The sequence below is a fragment of the Triticum aestivum genome, chromosome 2A, assembly GCF_018294505.1.
Source record: "Triticum aestivum cultivar Chinese Spring chromosome 2A, IWGSC CS RefSeq v2.1, whole genome shotgun sequence".
Lineage (NCBI taxonomy): Eukaryota > Viridiplantae > Streptophyta > Magnoliopsida > Poales > Poaceae > Triticum > Triticum aestivum.
In genome coordinates, this window is record NC_057797.1 from 209,534,564 (window position 1) to 209,549,166 (window position 14,603).

Consider the following 14,603-nt stretch of genomic DNA (forward strand, 5'->3'; position numbering starts at 1 on the left):
CCGTGGCCACGGCCACGCCCCGCCCCGGGCAGGCTACGGGCGCCCGTCGCCCGCCTGCCCATTGGACCCGCACCCGTTTGGCCCTAGGCCAATGACATGGGGGCCCCACCCCCTAAAAAGAACGGTTTTTATTAAAACAAAAATAAAAATAAAATGAAAATGAATTAAAACTAATTAACTAATTAATTAATTAATTGATTAATTAAGTATTTAATTAATCTAATTAATTCTGTTTAATTAACCCTAACCACTAATTAACCTAATTAACTAAGGTTAATTAACTTTGATTAGGCTAATTAAGTTAATAGAGTATGACGAACGGGACCCACATGTCAGGGTTGACTCAGTCAACCCATGTTGACTGCTGACGTCAACATGACATCATGCTGACGTCATTAATACATTTTTTCGAATTAATTAAATAAATAATTAAATTTCAGAAATTAATAAAATCTTTAGAAAATCATATCTTTTAATCCGTAACTCGGATTAAAATGTTTTCAACATGAAAGTTGCTCAGAACGACGAGACGAATTCGGATACGCAGTCCGTTCGTCCGCCACACCCCCCTAACCTATCGAACCCGCAACTTTCCCCCTCCGGCTCCTCTGCCCGAAAAGACGAAACACCGGGGAATACTTTCCCGGATGATTCCCCCCTTAACCAGTACCACCTCATACCATGTTAGGGCACGCCTAGCATCGCTTCTTAACATGTCATGCATCGATATGCATCTGTTTACTTGGTATTCATTGTTTCTTCCCCCCTCTTCTCTCCGGTAGACTACGAGACCGACGCTGCTGCTGCCCAGTTCGACTACGGAGTTGACGACCCCTCTCTCTTGCCAGAGCAACCAGGCAAGCCCCCCTCTTTGATCACCAGATATCGCCTACTCTTCTCTATACTGCTTGCATTAGAGTAGTGTAGCTTGTTACTGCTTTCCGTTAATCCTATTCTGATGCATAGCCTGTCATTGCTGCTACAGTCATTGATACCTTACCCGCAATCCTAAATGCTTAGTATAGGATGCTAGTGTTCCATCAGTGACCCTACACTCTTGTCCGTCTGCCATGCTATACTACTGGGCTGTGATCACTTCGGGAGGTGATCATGGGCATATACTATATACTTTACACGATTACATTACTGGTGATACTGTTTGGAGATGGGGGCTGAAGGGACAGGTGGCTCCATCCCGGTAGAGGTGGGCCTGGGTTCCCGACGGCCCCCGACTATTACTTTGAGGCGGAGCGGCAGGGCAGGTTGAGACCGCCTAGGAGAGAGGTGGGCCTGGCCCTGTTCGGCGTTCGCGGATACTTAACACGCTTAACGAGATCTTGGTATTTGATCTGAGTCTGGCTATGAGCCTATACGCACTAACCATCTACGTGGGAGTAGTTATGGGTATCCCGACGTCGTGGTATCAGCCGAAGCACTTCAGACGTCAGCGACGGAGCGGCGCGCGCCGAATTGGAACGTAAGCCTGCTCTTGTATTAAGGGGGCTAGTTCTGCTTTCGGCCGCGTACGCAACGTGCAGGTGTGCTATGGGCGATGGGCCCAGACCCCTGTGCGCTTAGGTTTAGACCGGCGTGCTGGCCTCTCTGTTTTGCCTAGGTGGGGCTGCGACGTGTTGATCTTCCGAGGCCGCGCATGACCCAGGAAAGTGTGTCCGGCCAAATGGGATCGAGCGTGTTGGGTTATGTGGTGCACCCCTGCATGGAAGTTAATCTATTCGAATAGCCGTGATCTTCGGTAACAGGACGACTTGGAGTTGTACCTTGACCTTATGACAACTAGAACCGGATACTTAATAAAACACACCCTTCCAAGTTCCACAGACAACCCGGTGATCGCTTTTCCGCAGGGCGACGAGGAGAGGATTGCCGGGTAGGATTATGCTATGCGATGCCACTGGAGATGCTACTGGAGATGCTACTTGGAGATGCTACTTAGGGATGCTACTTGGAGGACTTCAATCTACTCTCTTCTACATGCTGCAAGACGGAGGCTGCCAGAAGCGTAGTCTTCGATAGGACTAGCTATCCCCCTCTTATTCTGGCATTCTGCAGTTCAGTCCACTGATATGGCCTCCTTACACATATACCCATGCATATGTAGTGTAGTTCCTTGCTTGCGAGTACTTTGGATGAGTACTCACGGTTGCTTTCTTCCCCCCTTTTCCCCTTTCCTTTCTTTCTGGTTGTCGCAACCAGATGCTGGAGTCCAGGAGCCAGACGCCACCGTCGACGACGACCCCTACTACACCGGAGGTGCCTACTACTACGTGCTGCCCGCTGATGACGACCAGGAGTAGTTAGGAGGATCCCAGGCAGGAGGCCTGCGCCTCTTTCGATCTGTATCCCAGTTTGTGCTAGCCTTCTTAAGGCAACTTGTTTAACTTATGTCTGTACTCAGATATTGTTGCTTCCGCTGACTCGTCTATGATCGAGCACTTGTATTCGAGCCCTCGAGGCCCCTAGCTTGTATTATGATGCTTGTATGACTTATTTTATTTGTAGAGTTGTGTTGTGATATCCTCCCGTGAGTCCCTGATCTTGATCGTACACATTTGCGTGCATGATTAGTGTACGATTGAATCGGGGGCGTCACAAGTTAAGCCTGCTATCAGCCACTATGTTTGCGAGATGAATAAGACTTTTGCCAAGCTCGGGCAGAGAATGGTTTGAAATCGCCAAAAACATTTATATTTGCATTAGCATATTAGTTTATCATAGCACATGACTATAGGCCTGGTGTTTTTTGTAGTACTTTTCTGCTTCGTTTACTAAGGAGTATCTGGCGGATTTCATCACTACTCCGGTTGATGGGGTGAAGATCAAGCTATCATTTGGACGTTGCGTAAGCCGTGTTCGCCTTATTAATGGTGTGGACAATAGGGCTACCATAACACAGAACTGGGGTGACTTTGCAAAGAAAGCAAAGCTGACAAAAGAGGATATCTGTGTTTTCTCCCTTCGAGTTCGCAAAGGGAAACCAGAATTCACCATTCACAAGATCTAAAAAGGTTTGTATATGCATTGTGTTTTAGTCTGTAAAAGGATTGTTGTTTTATTGGCTGGTCTAAGCAAGCATGTGCATTTGCAGGTGCCTACAACGCAGCGTTTAAGGAGGAGTATGTCAAGGTGCATTTGCAGGTGCCTACAACGCAGCGTTTAAGGAGGAGTATGTAAGCTGTTCTATAAGGGCATGTATATATATATCCATGTCTAGTTATAGTTTCAAGTTTATTTATGTTTAGTTGTTGCATGGACTCTAGCTAGGTGTGTTGGCTTGCGCATGCAGTATGCGTTTCTTTTGCTAGCAATCTCTTCATCATGATGGTTATGTAATGCAATGATGATCGTGTAACACCCTCGATGCGACTATATCTCCCATGTGTCGAGGCACGACTTAGAGGCATAATCACATTGAAGGCATATGTCGCAAGTTAGGCAATCTTCACAACATCCCATGTAATGTAAATAATAAAGAGGAGATAACATAGTTGGCTTACACTCGCCACGTCAATCAAGTACATAAATAACATTACATCATTCAAACACTCATGGCCCGACTACGGCGCCAAAATAAAAGATAACCCAACATGCGACACGGTCCCGATCACCCCCAACTGGGCACCACTACTGATCATCAGGAAAGGAAACATAATATCGTTGAGAGTCCTCGTCGAACTCCCACTTGAGCTCGAGCGCGTCGCCTGGAGCGGAATCATCAGGCCCTGCATCTGGTGTAATAGTAATCCGTGAGCCACAGGGACTCAGCAATCTCGCACCCTCGCGATCAAGACTATTTAAGCTTATAGGTAAGGCAAGGTAAATATGTGGAGCTGCAGCAAGCGACTAGCAAATATGGTGGCTATCCTGTTCGCAAAAGAGAGCGAGAAGAGGAGGCAAAGCGTGAGCGAGAAACTAGATAGCAACATGCGCAAACATTACTCCAACACCGTGTCCACTTCCCAGACTCCGCCGAGAAGAGGCCATCATGGTAACACACTCAGTTGATTCATTTTAATTAAGTTAAGGTTCAAGTTATCTACAACCGGACATTAACAAATTCCCATCTGCCCATAACCGCGGGCACGGCTTTCGAAAGTTCAAATCCCTGTAGGGGAGTCCCAACTTAGCCCATGACAAGCTCTCACGGTCAACAAAGGAATAGACCTCCTCCCGATACGTTCCGATCAGACTCGGTACCTCGGTTCTTCAAGACACTTCGACAGGTTAAAACAAGACCAGCAACACCGCCCGAATGTGCCGACAAATCCCGATAGGAGCTGCACATATCTCGTTCTCAGGGCACAATCGGATAAGCAATCCGTACAACTAAAACCAGCCCTCGAGTTTCCCCAAGGTGGCGCTGCAAGGGGCTCTAGGGTGGACCAACACTCAGAGGAGCGCTGGCCCGGGGGGGTTTAAATAAGATGACCCTCGGGCTCCGAAAACCCAAGGGAAAAAGAGGCTAGGTGGAAAATGGTAAAACCAAGGTTGGGCATTGCTGGAAAAGCTTTAATCAAGGCGAACTATCAAGAGGTTCCCATTATAACCCAACCGCGTAAGGAACACAAAAATCCGAGAACATAACACCGATATAACAGAAACTAGGGCGGCAAGAGTGGAACAAAACACTAGGCGAGAGGCCGAGCCTTCCACCCTTTACCAAGTATATAGATGCATTAAGATAACATGGCAATATAATGATATCCCAACAAGTAAATAAATGTTCCAACAAGGAACGGCCTCCAATCTTCACCTGCAACTAGCAATGCTATAAGAGGGGCTGAGCAAAGCGGTAACATAGCCAAACAACGGTTTGCTAGGACATGGTGGGTTAGAGTTTTGACACGGCAATTTGGGAGGCTTGAAAGCAAGTGGTAGGCATCATAGCATTGGCATAGCAAAAGAGCGGGCAATCTAGCATAGCAAAGATAGTAGTGATTTCGAGGGTATGATCATCTTGCCTGCAAAGTTGTCAGAGTTGACTGGATCCTCGAAAACAAACTCAACGGGCTCCTCATTAGCGAACTCGTCTCCCATCTCTACCCAAGCAAGACAAACAAGCAACAAGGACACAATCAACCATGTGCAAGGATCAAACAATATGATGCAAAGATGATATGCTATGCGGGATGCGATACGGGATGCATATGCAAGATTTGTCAAGGAATGAATGAACCTGGCCTCAACTTGGAAATCCAAGTGTGCCACTGGAAAGATGAGATGAAATCGCTTGAAAACGATATAAAGAACGTCGGAATCGGAGTTACGGTTTGGAAATGGCAAGTAGCCATCTAAATGCAACAAGATGAACATGCTACAGCACCCAAACATGGCAACAAAATACATGGCAGGGACGCATTCATGATGCTTAACAAAAGTCTAGCACTGAGATACGACCAATTCATCCATTAACAGGTTCAAACAAGTATGACAAAAATGCATATGGCAAACAGATCTCAGACTTAGTGAAATTAACACTTGTCTAGAATTTCAGATCAGATAACACTCTTCGGAGCAACAAAACTATATGCTATAGGATCTGAACATGGCAAAGTAAAGCATGGCATGGAGCTACTCAAAGAGCTTAACAAAAGTCCCTTAGTGACCTTGAGCCAAAAGGGATCAGAAAATACAATTGCAAGCATGTGAACATGGCAAAAACATAATCAGTTCTCAGACTTAGTGAAAACTGGAGCATGCTGAAAACAGATATCAAGTAGGCATGTTTACGAGCTCGATGCACTCACTACGGAGCAAGTCATGACAAGCTAAGCATACACACATCAAGAATACACAAAATGCAAGCTAGACATGGCAAGAACAATAGCATAGCATGCACGGATCAACTACAACATCATCGGCAAAATCGCTAACAAGTAGACAATCTGCCCAGGTTCACGAAGTAGCAAAAGTAGAGCTCGATTGACTCAAGCTAGGGTGCTCCATAATTGCAAACAAGGACATGGATGGATAGAGCACTACAAGATTAACAAAACATCCTTACTGATCATCCTCAAAAGAGGCACGGATCACTAGGGAACAACATGAACATATGGCCATATGAGATAAACAAGTCAAGGACTTAGTGGAAATGCTAAGTCCCTGAAATCAGCATTACCAGGTGGCTCACTTTGCAAGCATGTTCTAGTCACCACACACATCACAAAAATACATGGGTTGCACCTCTGGAAATATGGCAAAACCCTTAACAAAACATATGTAGAGCTCAAGGGCATATCATGCACACAATAATCATGGCAAAAATGACAAATATCTAAATGGAGCAGCAGATCTGACAATTATCTCAAGTAGCACTCTTCTAACAGCATTTCGGGAATCAAGATGAACTCAAATGAAAATGATGCAATGGAATGAAATGATGTACTCTCTGAGATGAATATTTTTATATGCTATATGCCAAAAACGGAGTTACGGATGCAAAGTTATGATGCTATGAATATGAGCAAAATATTTAGGGACTTAGGGAAAAAGACAACCCCTAGGGTTTTCCAGATCCAGATCTGGGGCGCGGGAACCAAGGACTGCCGGGGTCGGCGCCGGAGTTGGACGAGGGGGCCGCCAGAGTTAGACGGGGAGGCCGCCGGGGAAGGGTCGACCGGGTCTTGGGGAGGTGGAGGCGGCGGAGGGCGTCGCTGGCGTCAGCGCGGCCGGGCGCGGTCGCCGGAGCCGGGAGCTCCTCTCCCTGGCGCGGGCGCCGGCGAGGTGAGCCGCGGCGGCGGTCGGCATCGAGGGCGGCGGCGAGCGAAGAGGCGGCGGGGCGCGGATGCGCGGCGAGGAGGCCTGGCGGCGCGCGGCGGATGGGCCGCGGGGGCCGGCCTCGGGCCTGGCGGGCCCTCGCGGTCGGCGGCAAAGTGGGCTCCGCCTAGGACACGTGGCGGTGGGCGGACACGTCCGGCGGCGGTGGAGGAGATATTTTTTTAGGGTTTCGAGGAGGGGATCCGAGATTTTCGAGGAGGGGCCTTTAAATAGAGGTGGAGGGAGCTAGGAGAGTCCAAATGAGGTGTGGTTTTCGGCCACGCGATCGTGATCGAAAGCTCTAGATGATGAAGAGGGTCTTGGCGAGTTTTGGGCCAAATTGGAGGGGTGTTGGGCTGCAACACACACGAGGCCTTCTCGGTCCCTCGGTTAACCGTTGGAGTATCAAACGAAGTCCAAATGGTATGAAACTTGACAGGCGGTCTACCGGTAGTAAACCAAGGCCGCTTGGCAAGTCTCGGTCCAATCCGGAAATTTTTAATCCCCACACACGAAAGAACGGTAGAAATGACCACTGGAGGAGAACGAAGCGCCGGAATGCAAAACGGACAACGGGGAAAATGCTCGAATGCATGAGATGAACACGTATGCAAATGCAATGCACATGATGACATGATATGAGATGCATGACAACGTTAACAACACACGGAGACAAAACCTGAACCCAAGAAAATAAAATAACTTAACGCCGGAAACGGCAAGAGTTGGAATACAAATTGGGAAAGTCATATCCGGGGTGTTACAACACTCCACCACTACGAAAGGATCTCTTCCCGAGATCTAGGACTGAAAGAACGCTGGGTACTCAGAACGGAGGTGATCCTCGCGTTCCCAGGTAGCTTCACGATCGGAATGGTGTGACCACTTGACTTTGAGGAATTTGATTGACTTGTTGCGAGTCTTGCGTTCAGTCTCTTCGAGAATAGCAACTGGGTGCTCACGATAGGAGAGATCTTGTTGGAGCTCAATGTCCTCGAAGTTGACGGTGCGGTCAGGAGTCTTGAAGCACTTTCGAAGCTGAGAGACATGGAACACATCATGAACATTTGCAAAGTTTGAAGGAAGCTCGAGTTGATAGGCGAGGTCGCCTCTCTTGCTGACAATCTTGAAAGGTCCCACGTATCTGGGGGCAAGCTTCCCTTTGATACCGAAGCGACGAGTACCTTTCATAGGAGAGACGCGGAGGTAAACATGATCTCCGATCTCGAAAGCCAAATCACGGTGCTTACTATCATAGTAGCTCTTCTGGCGGGATTGGGCTGCTTTGAGGTTATCTCGAATGACTTTGCACATTTCCTCTGCCTCTGTGATTAAGTCATTACCCAAAAGCTGACGTTCACCGGTTTCAGACCAGTTGAGAGGGGTACGGCACTTCCTGCCATACAGAATTTCAAATGGGGCCTTGCCCGAACTTGCTTGAAAACTGTTGTTGTAGGAGAATTCAGCATAAGGAAGACAATCCTCCCACTTCATGCCGAAGGAGATCACACAAGCCCTGAGCATATCTTCAAGAATCTGGTTGACACGCTCGACTTGACCGCTAGTTTGAGGATGGAAAGCTGTGCTGAAGCGGATGTTGGTGCCCATGGCCTTCTGAAAAGAATCCCAAAACTTGGAGGTAAAGATGCTGCCACGGTCTGAAGAGATCACTTGAGGAATACCGTGCAGAGAGACAATTCGAGAGGTATAGAGTTCCGCCAATTGAGCTGCAGTGATTGACTCTTTGATAGGCAGAAATGAGCCACTTTAGTGAGTTTGTCGATGACAACGAATATAGCATCATTGCCACGCTTGGACTTTGGAAACCCAGTCACGAAGTCCATTTCAATGTGGTCAAACTTCCATTCTGGAATGGCAAGAGGTTGGAGGAGACCAGCTGGCCTTTGGTGTTCTGCCTTCACTCTTCTGCAGACATCACATTCATTCACGAATTGAGCAATCTCGCGCTTCATTCGAGTCCACCAATAAGCCTGCTTGAGGTCCTGATACATCTTCGTGCTCCCAGGGTGGATGGAGAGGAGAGAATTGTGAGCCTCGTTCATGATCACTTTACGAAGGTCACCTTTGGGCACAACAATACGATCCTCGAAGAAGAGAGTGTCCTTGTCATCAAGGCGGTAGCACTTGTACTTGGGTTGACTCTTGGCAATCCCAATCTTCACCTTTTTCACCATAGCATCAAGAAGCTGGGCTTGGCGAATCTGGTCTTCCAAGGTAGGAGAGACTTGAAGGTTGGCGAGGAAACCTTGAGGAACAACTTGCAGATTAAGTTTGCGGAAAGCTTCACAAAGCTCGGGTTGATAAGGCTTGAGAATCAGACTGTTGCAATAAGCCTTTCCTGCTCAATGCGTCAGCAATCACATTGGCCTTGCCTGGAGTATACTCGATACTCGGATTATACTCTTGAATCATTTCGACCCATCGAGTTTGCCTGAGGTTGAGATTAGGCTGAGTGAAGATGTACTTGAGACTCTTGTGATCAGTGAAAATGTCCACTTTTCTTCCCAATAAGAGATGTCTCCAAGTCAAAAGAGCATGCACAACTGCCGCCAACTCGAGATCATGAGTGGGGTAGTTCTTCTCATTAGGCTTCAACTGGCGAGAGGTATAAGCAACAACTTTCTTCTCTTGCATCAACACTGCGCCAAGACCTTGGAGAGAGGCATCACAAAAGACCTCGTACGGCTTGGATTCATCAGGCGGAGTCAGAACTGGAGCAGTGATCAATTTCTCTTTCAAAGTGTTGAAAGCAATGTCACACTCCGGAGACCAAACGTACTTGACGTGCTTCTGGAGAAGATTTGAGAGAGGCTTCGCGATCTTAGAAAAGTTTTCAACGAATCTTCGACAGTAGCTTGCGAGACCGAGGAAGCTACGGAGTTGCTTCACGTTCTGAGGAGGTTCCCAATTCACAATTGCAGACACCTTCTCAGGATTCACCGCAATGCCCTTGGCAGAGATGATATGACCAAGATAAAGAACCTCATCGAGCCAAAATTCGCACTTGGAGAACTTGGCGTAGAACTGTGTTCCCTCAGCTTATCGAGTACCAAACGCAAGTGCTTGGCATGATCTTCCTTGTTCTTCGAGAAAACCAGAATGTCGTCGAGATAGACCAAAACGAAGTCATTGGTGTAGGCGTTGAAGATGAAGTTCATCATGCGAGAGAACGTCGGAGGAGCGTTGACGAGGCCAAAAGACATGACAGTGTATTCATATGAACCATAGCTTGTCCTGAAAGCCGTCTTGGGAATATCTTGCTCACGGATTCGAATCTGATGATAACCCATACGGAGATCAAGCTTGGAGAATACTTGGGCACCTTTGAGTTGTTCGAACAGCTCGTTGATGTTGGGAAGTGGGTATTTGTTCTTGATGGTCTTCTTGTTCAATGGACGGTAATCAACACAAAGTCGGTCCGTTCCATCCTTCTTCTTCACAAAAAGAACACCACAACCCCACGGAGAAGAACTAGGCCGGATGAGACCCATTCTCTCTTGAATATCGAGTTGCTTCTTCAGCTCCTTCAACTCTTCAGGTCCGAGCTTGTAAGGACGCTTGCACACAGGTTCCGTGCCGGGCTCAAGATCAATAACGAATTCAACTGGCCGGTGCGGAGGCATTCCTGGAAGCTCTTCTGGAAAGACGTCTTGATATTCGCAAACGACTGGAATTTGCGAGATAGCATCCAGTTCACCCTTCTCATTGAGAGAAAACAGACGGATGGTATCATCACGAGCGGCAAAGACAATTACATCCTCAGACGAATGAGTCAATTGAATCTGCCTGGCTGCACAATCAAGATGAGCCTTGTGCTTAGAAAGCCAATCCATTCCGAGAATAAGATCAATATCCGAGTCACCAAGAACATTGGAGAGACAAGAACTTATAGTCACCCAAGGTGATAGTAACATCCGGAACGCATACTCGAGATGTCATTTGACGGGCCGGAGAGACAATAGCCAACGGTTTCGGCAACACTTGAGTAACAAAATCATGCTTAGATGCAAAAGGTCTCGAGATGAAACAATGCGATGCACCAGTGTCAAAAAGAACTTTTGCAGGAATATCGTTAACAGGAAGGTTACCCATGATGACATCTGATGATCCTCTGCCTGAGCTGCATTCACCATATTGACCTTGGCGTGCTTGGGGTTATGCTTGACCACAGTTGTACTTGCCGATCTCACAGGAGGAGGAGGAGGGAGACGCCTATGGTTGAAACACTTGTTGGCATAGTGACCCTTCTATTGGCACTTGTTGCACGTGACCTCTGAAAGCGGACGGTGGTACGGAGCACTCGATCTTGGAGCTTGAGACGAAGTCTTGTTCTGAAAGCCAGGGTTGGGTGGGTGGGAAGATCCACTGCCACCTTTGCTCTTCTGCTGATACGGCTGACGGAACGGAGGAGGAGGAAGCCAATACTTCTGTTGCTTGGCCACTTGAGTAGAGGAAGAAGGAGTAGCATCTCTGACTCGCTTCTTGGAAGCATCACACCTCAGCTGAGCGGCCTCTTGCTTCAATGCCATGTTGTAGAACTCATCGTACCTCAAGGGCTCAAAGAGAACAAGAGCTAGCTGAATTTCTTCTCTGAGACCACCCCTGAACTGGTATATCATGCTCTTCTCATCAGGGACGTCCTGCTTGGCAAAGCGGGCGAGCTTCTGAAACAACTTGTTGTAGTCATAGACAGACAAAGAGCCTTGCTTCAGGTTGCGGAATTCCTCACGCTTGCTTTCAACCACGCTCTGAGGGATATGGTGAGCTCTGAAATCTTGACGGAATTCATCCCAGGTGATCACACGTCCACCTCTGGAATCCTTGTACTGCTGGAACCATTCTGCAGCTTGATCTTTGAGTTGGAAGGAAGCGAACTTGACAAAGTCCTCAGGCCTGACGTTACTGCACTCGAAATGCTTGCACAGATCCACAAGCCAATCGTCAGCATCGGTTGCCTCAACACAATTGCTGAAAGTCTTTGGCCCGTTAGCAAGGAACTGGTTGAGTGTAGCAAAGTGATTCTGATTGTTGCCTTGGTTCCCTTGGTTGCCTTGATTGCGCTCTTGAAGAATTTGCATGATCAACTGTGTGTTTGCATTGGTTGCGGCCATCACAGCTTGCCATGCCTCCGGAGGAGGTGGAGGTGGTGGCGGATCAGGATTCGGAGTCGTGCGCGTTGGAGGAGCCATCCTGAAGAGGTTGACCACCATTAGCACATTGACAGATAAAATGAAGCTGAATCCAACGGAATGAAAATTGCAACATATAGTCTTCACATCCGAACAAAATGAACGAATGCATTCCTCTTGAAATGGTCACATATCCATAAATTGAGAAGCCACTTAGAATTTAGGTAGAGAAATAAATCAACAAGGTACGGATCAAGAACGAATAATCGGTAAGAAATCCCAATCTCAAACCAATATCCGTGGAAGAAGAACTAGAGCTACTAGAATTCCCACCTATGAAACTCCCGAACCTTTCCGGTTATGCAATCAGGTGTTGGGGATACAGGGGAAGCATAATATCTCACCCAAATCTAGCAAATCCTACATCCAGCTGTATCCATCCTTCAACACATAACCGAGAAAAACTTCGGAAACCATCTACCTCAACCTTCGAAAAGCATCCGTTATACAAGTTATGGCGATACTCCCGAACTCCCGCCCCAGTACTGGGTGGCGTCGAGGTTATCTCACCAACGAACTGCATAAAAGAGATTTTCGATGTCGGCGTACTAAACTCAGGTATTCCAGAACTGCAACGATAAAATTATGACGACAACACCTCAGAGCTCAACTCCCCGGGACACTTCCACAAAACCCCTGACAGGAGGCACCAAGACAATGTTCTCATCATAAAACCATCGGAACGATTCCAAGATACCCGCGTGATCCTAAAAAATTTTAGTGAAATTTGAGAAGAGAAGAGTCAAAACTCTACGTCAGGATGCCTTACCAGAGCGATGAGGAGACTGGGAAGTAAAAAGAATTCCTAAACTCTCCGATATATAATTCCTAAATGACTCAAAACATTTTTCTAGACACAACTCGGCCGCTAAAACGATCAAGCAATGGGGCTCCTAAGGTCGGGGAAGGCTCTGATTACCAACTTGTAACACCCTCGATGCGACTATATCTCCCACGTGTCGAGGCACGACTTAGAGGCATAATCGCATTGAAGGCATATGTCGCAAGTTAGGCAATCTTCACAACATCCCATGTAATATAATAATAAAGGGGAGATAACATAGTTGGCTTACACTCGCCACGTCAATCAAGTACATAAATAACATTACATCATCCAAACACTCATGGCCCGACTACGGCGCCAAAATAAAAGATAACCCAACATGCGACACGGTCCCGATCACCCCCAACTGGGCACCACTACTGATCATCAGGAAAGGAAACATAGTATCGTTGAGAGTCCTCGTCGAACTCCCACTTGAGCTCAAGCGCGTCACCTGGAGCGGAATCATCAGGCCCTGCATCTGGTGTAATAGTAATCTGTGAGCCACAGGGACTCAGCAATCTCGCACCCTCGCGATCAAGACTATTTAAGCTTATAGGTAAGGCAAGGTAAATATGTGGAGCTGCAGCAAGCGACTAGCAAATATGGTGGCTATCCTGTTCGCAAAAGAGAGCGAGAAGAGGAGGCAAAGCGCGAGCGAGAAACTAGAGAGCAACCTGCGCAAACATTACTCCAACACCGTGTCCACTTCCCGGACTCCGCCGAGAAGAGGCCATCACGGTAACACACTCAGTTGATTCATTTTAATTAAGTTAAGGTTCAAGTTATCTACAACCGGACATTAACAAATTCCCATCTGCCCATAACCGCGGGCACGGCTTTCGAAAGTTCAAATCCCTGCAGGGGAGTCCCAACTTAGCCCATGACAAGCTCTCACGGTCAACGAAGGAATAGACCTCCTCCCGAGACGTTCCGATCAGACTCGGTACCTCGGTTCTTCAAGACACTTCGACAGGTTAAAACAAGACCAGCAACACCGCCCGAATGTGCCGACAAATCCCGATAGGAGCTGCACATATCTCGTTCTCAGGGCACACTCGGATAAGCAATCCGTACAACTAAAACCAGCCCTCGAGTTTCCCCGAGGTGGCGCTGCAAGGGGCTCTAGGTGGACCAACACTCAGAGGAGCACTGGCCCGGGGGGGGTTTAAATAAGATGACCCTCGGGCTCCGGAAACCCAAGGGAAAAAGAGGCTAGGTGGAAATGGTAAAACCAAGGTTGGGCATTGCTGGAAAAGCTTTAATCAAGGCGAACTATCAAGGGGTTCCCATTATAACCCAACCGCGTAAGGAACGCAAAATCCGGGAACATAACACCGATATGACGGAAACTAGGGCGGCAAGAGTGGAACAAAACACTAGGCGAGAGGCCGAGCCTTCCACCCTTTACCAAGTATATAGATGCATTAAGATAACATGGCAATATAATGATATCCCAACAAGTAAATAAATGTTCCAACAAGGAACGGCCTCCAATCTTCACCTGCAACTAGCAACGCTATAAGAGGGGCTGAGCAAAGCGGTAACATAGCCAATCAACGGTTTGCTAGGACATGGTGGGTTAGAGGTTTGACATGGCAATTTGGGAGGCTTGAAAGCAAGTGGTAGGCATCGTAGCATTGGCATAGCAAAAGAGCGAGCATCTAGCATAGCAAAGATAGTAGTGATTTCGAGGGTATGATCATCTTGCCTGCAAAGTTGTCAGAGTTGACTGGATCCTCGAAAGCAAACTCAACGGGCTCCTCGTTAGCGAACTCGTCTCCCGGCTCTACCCA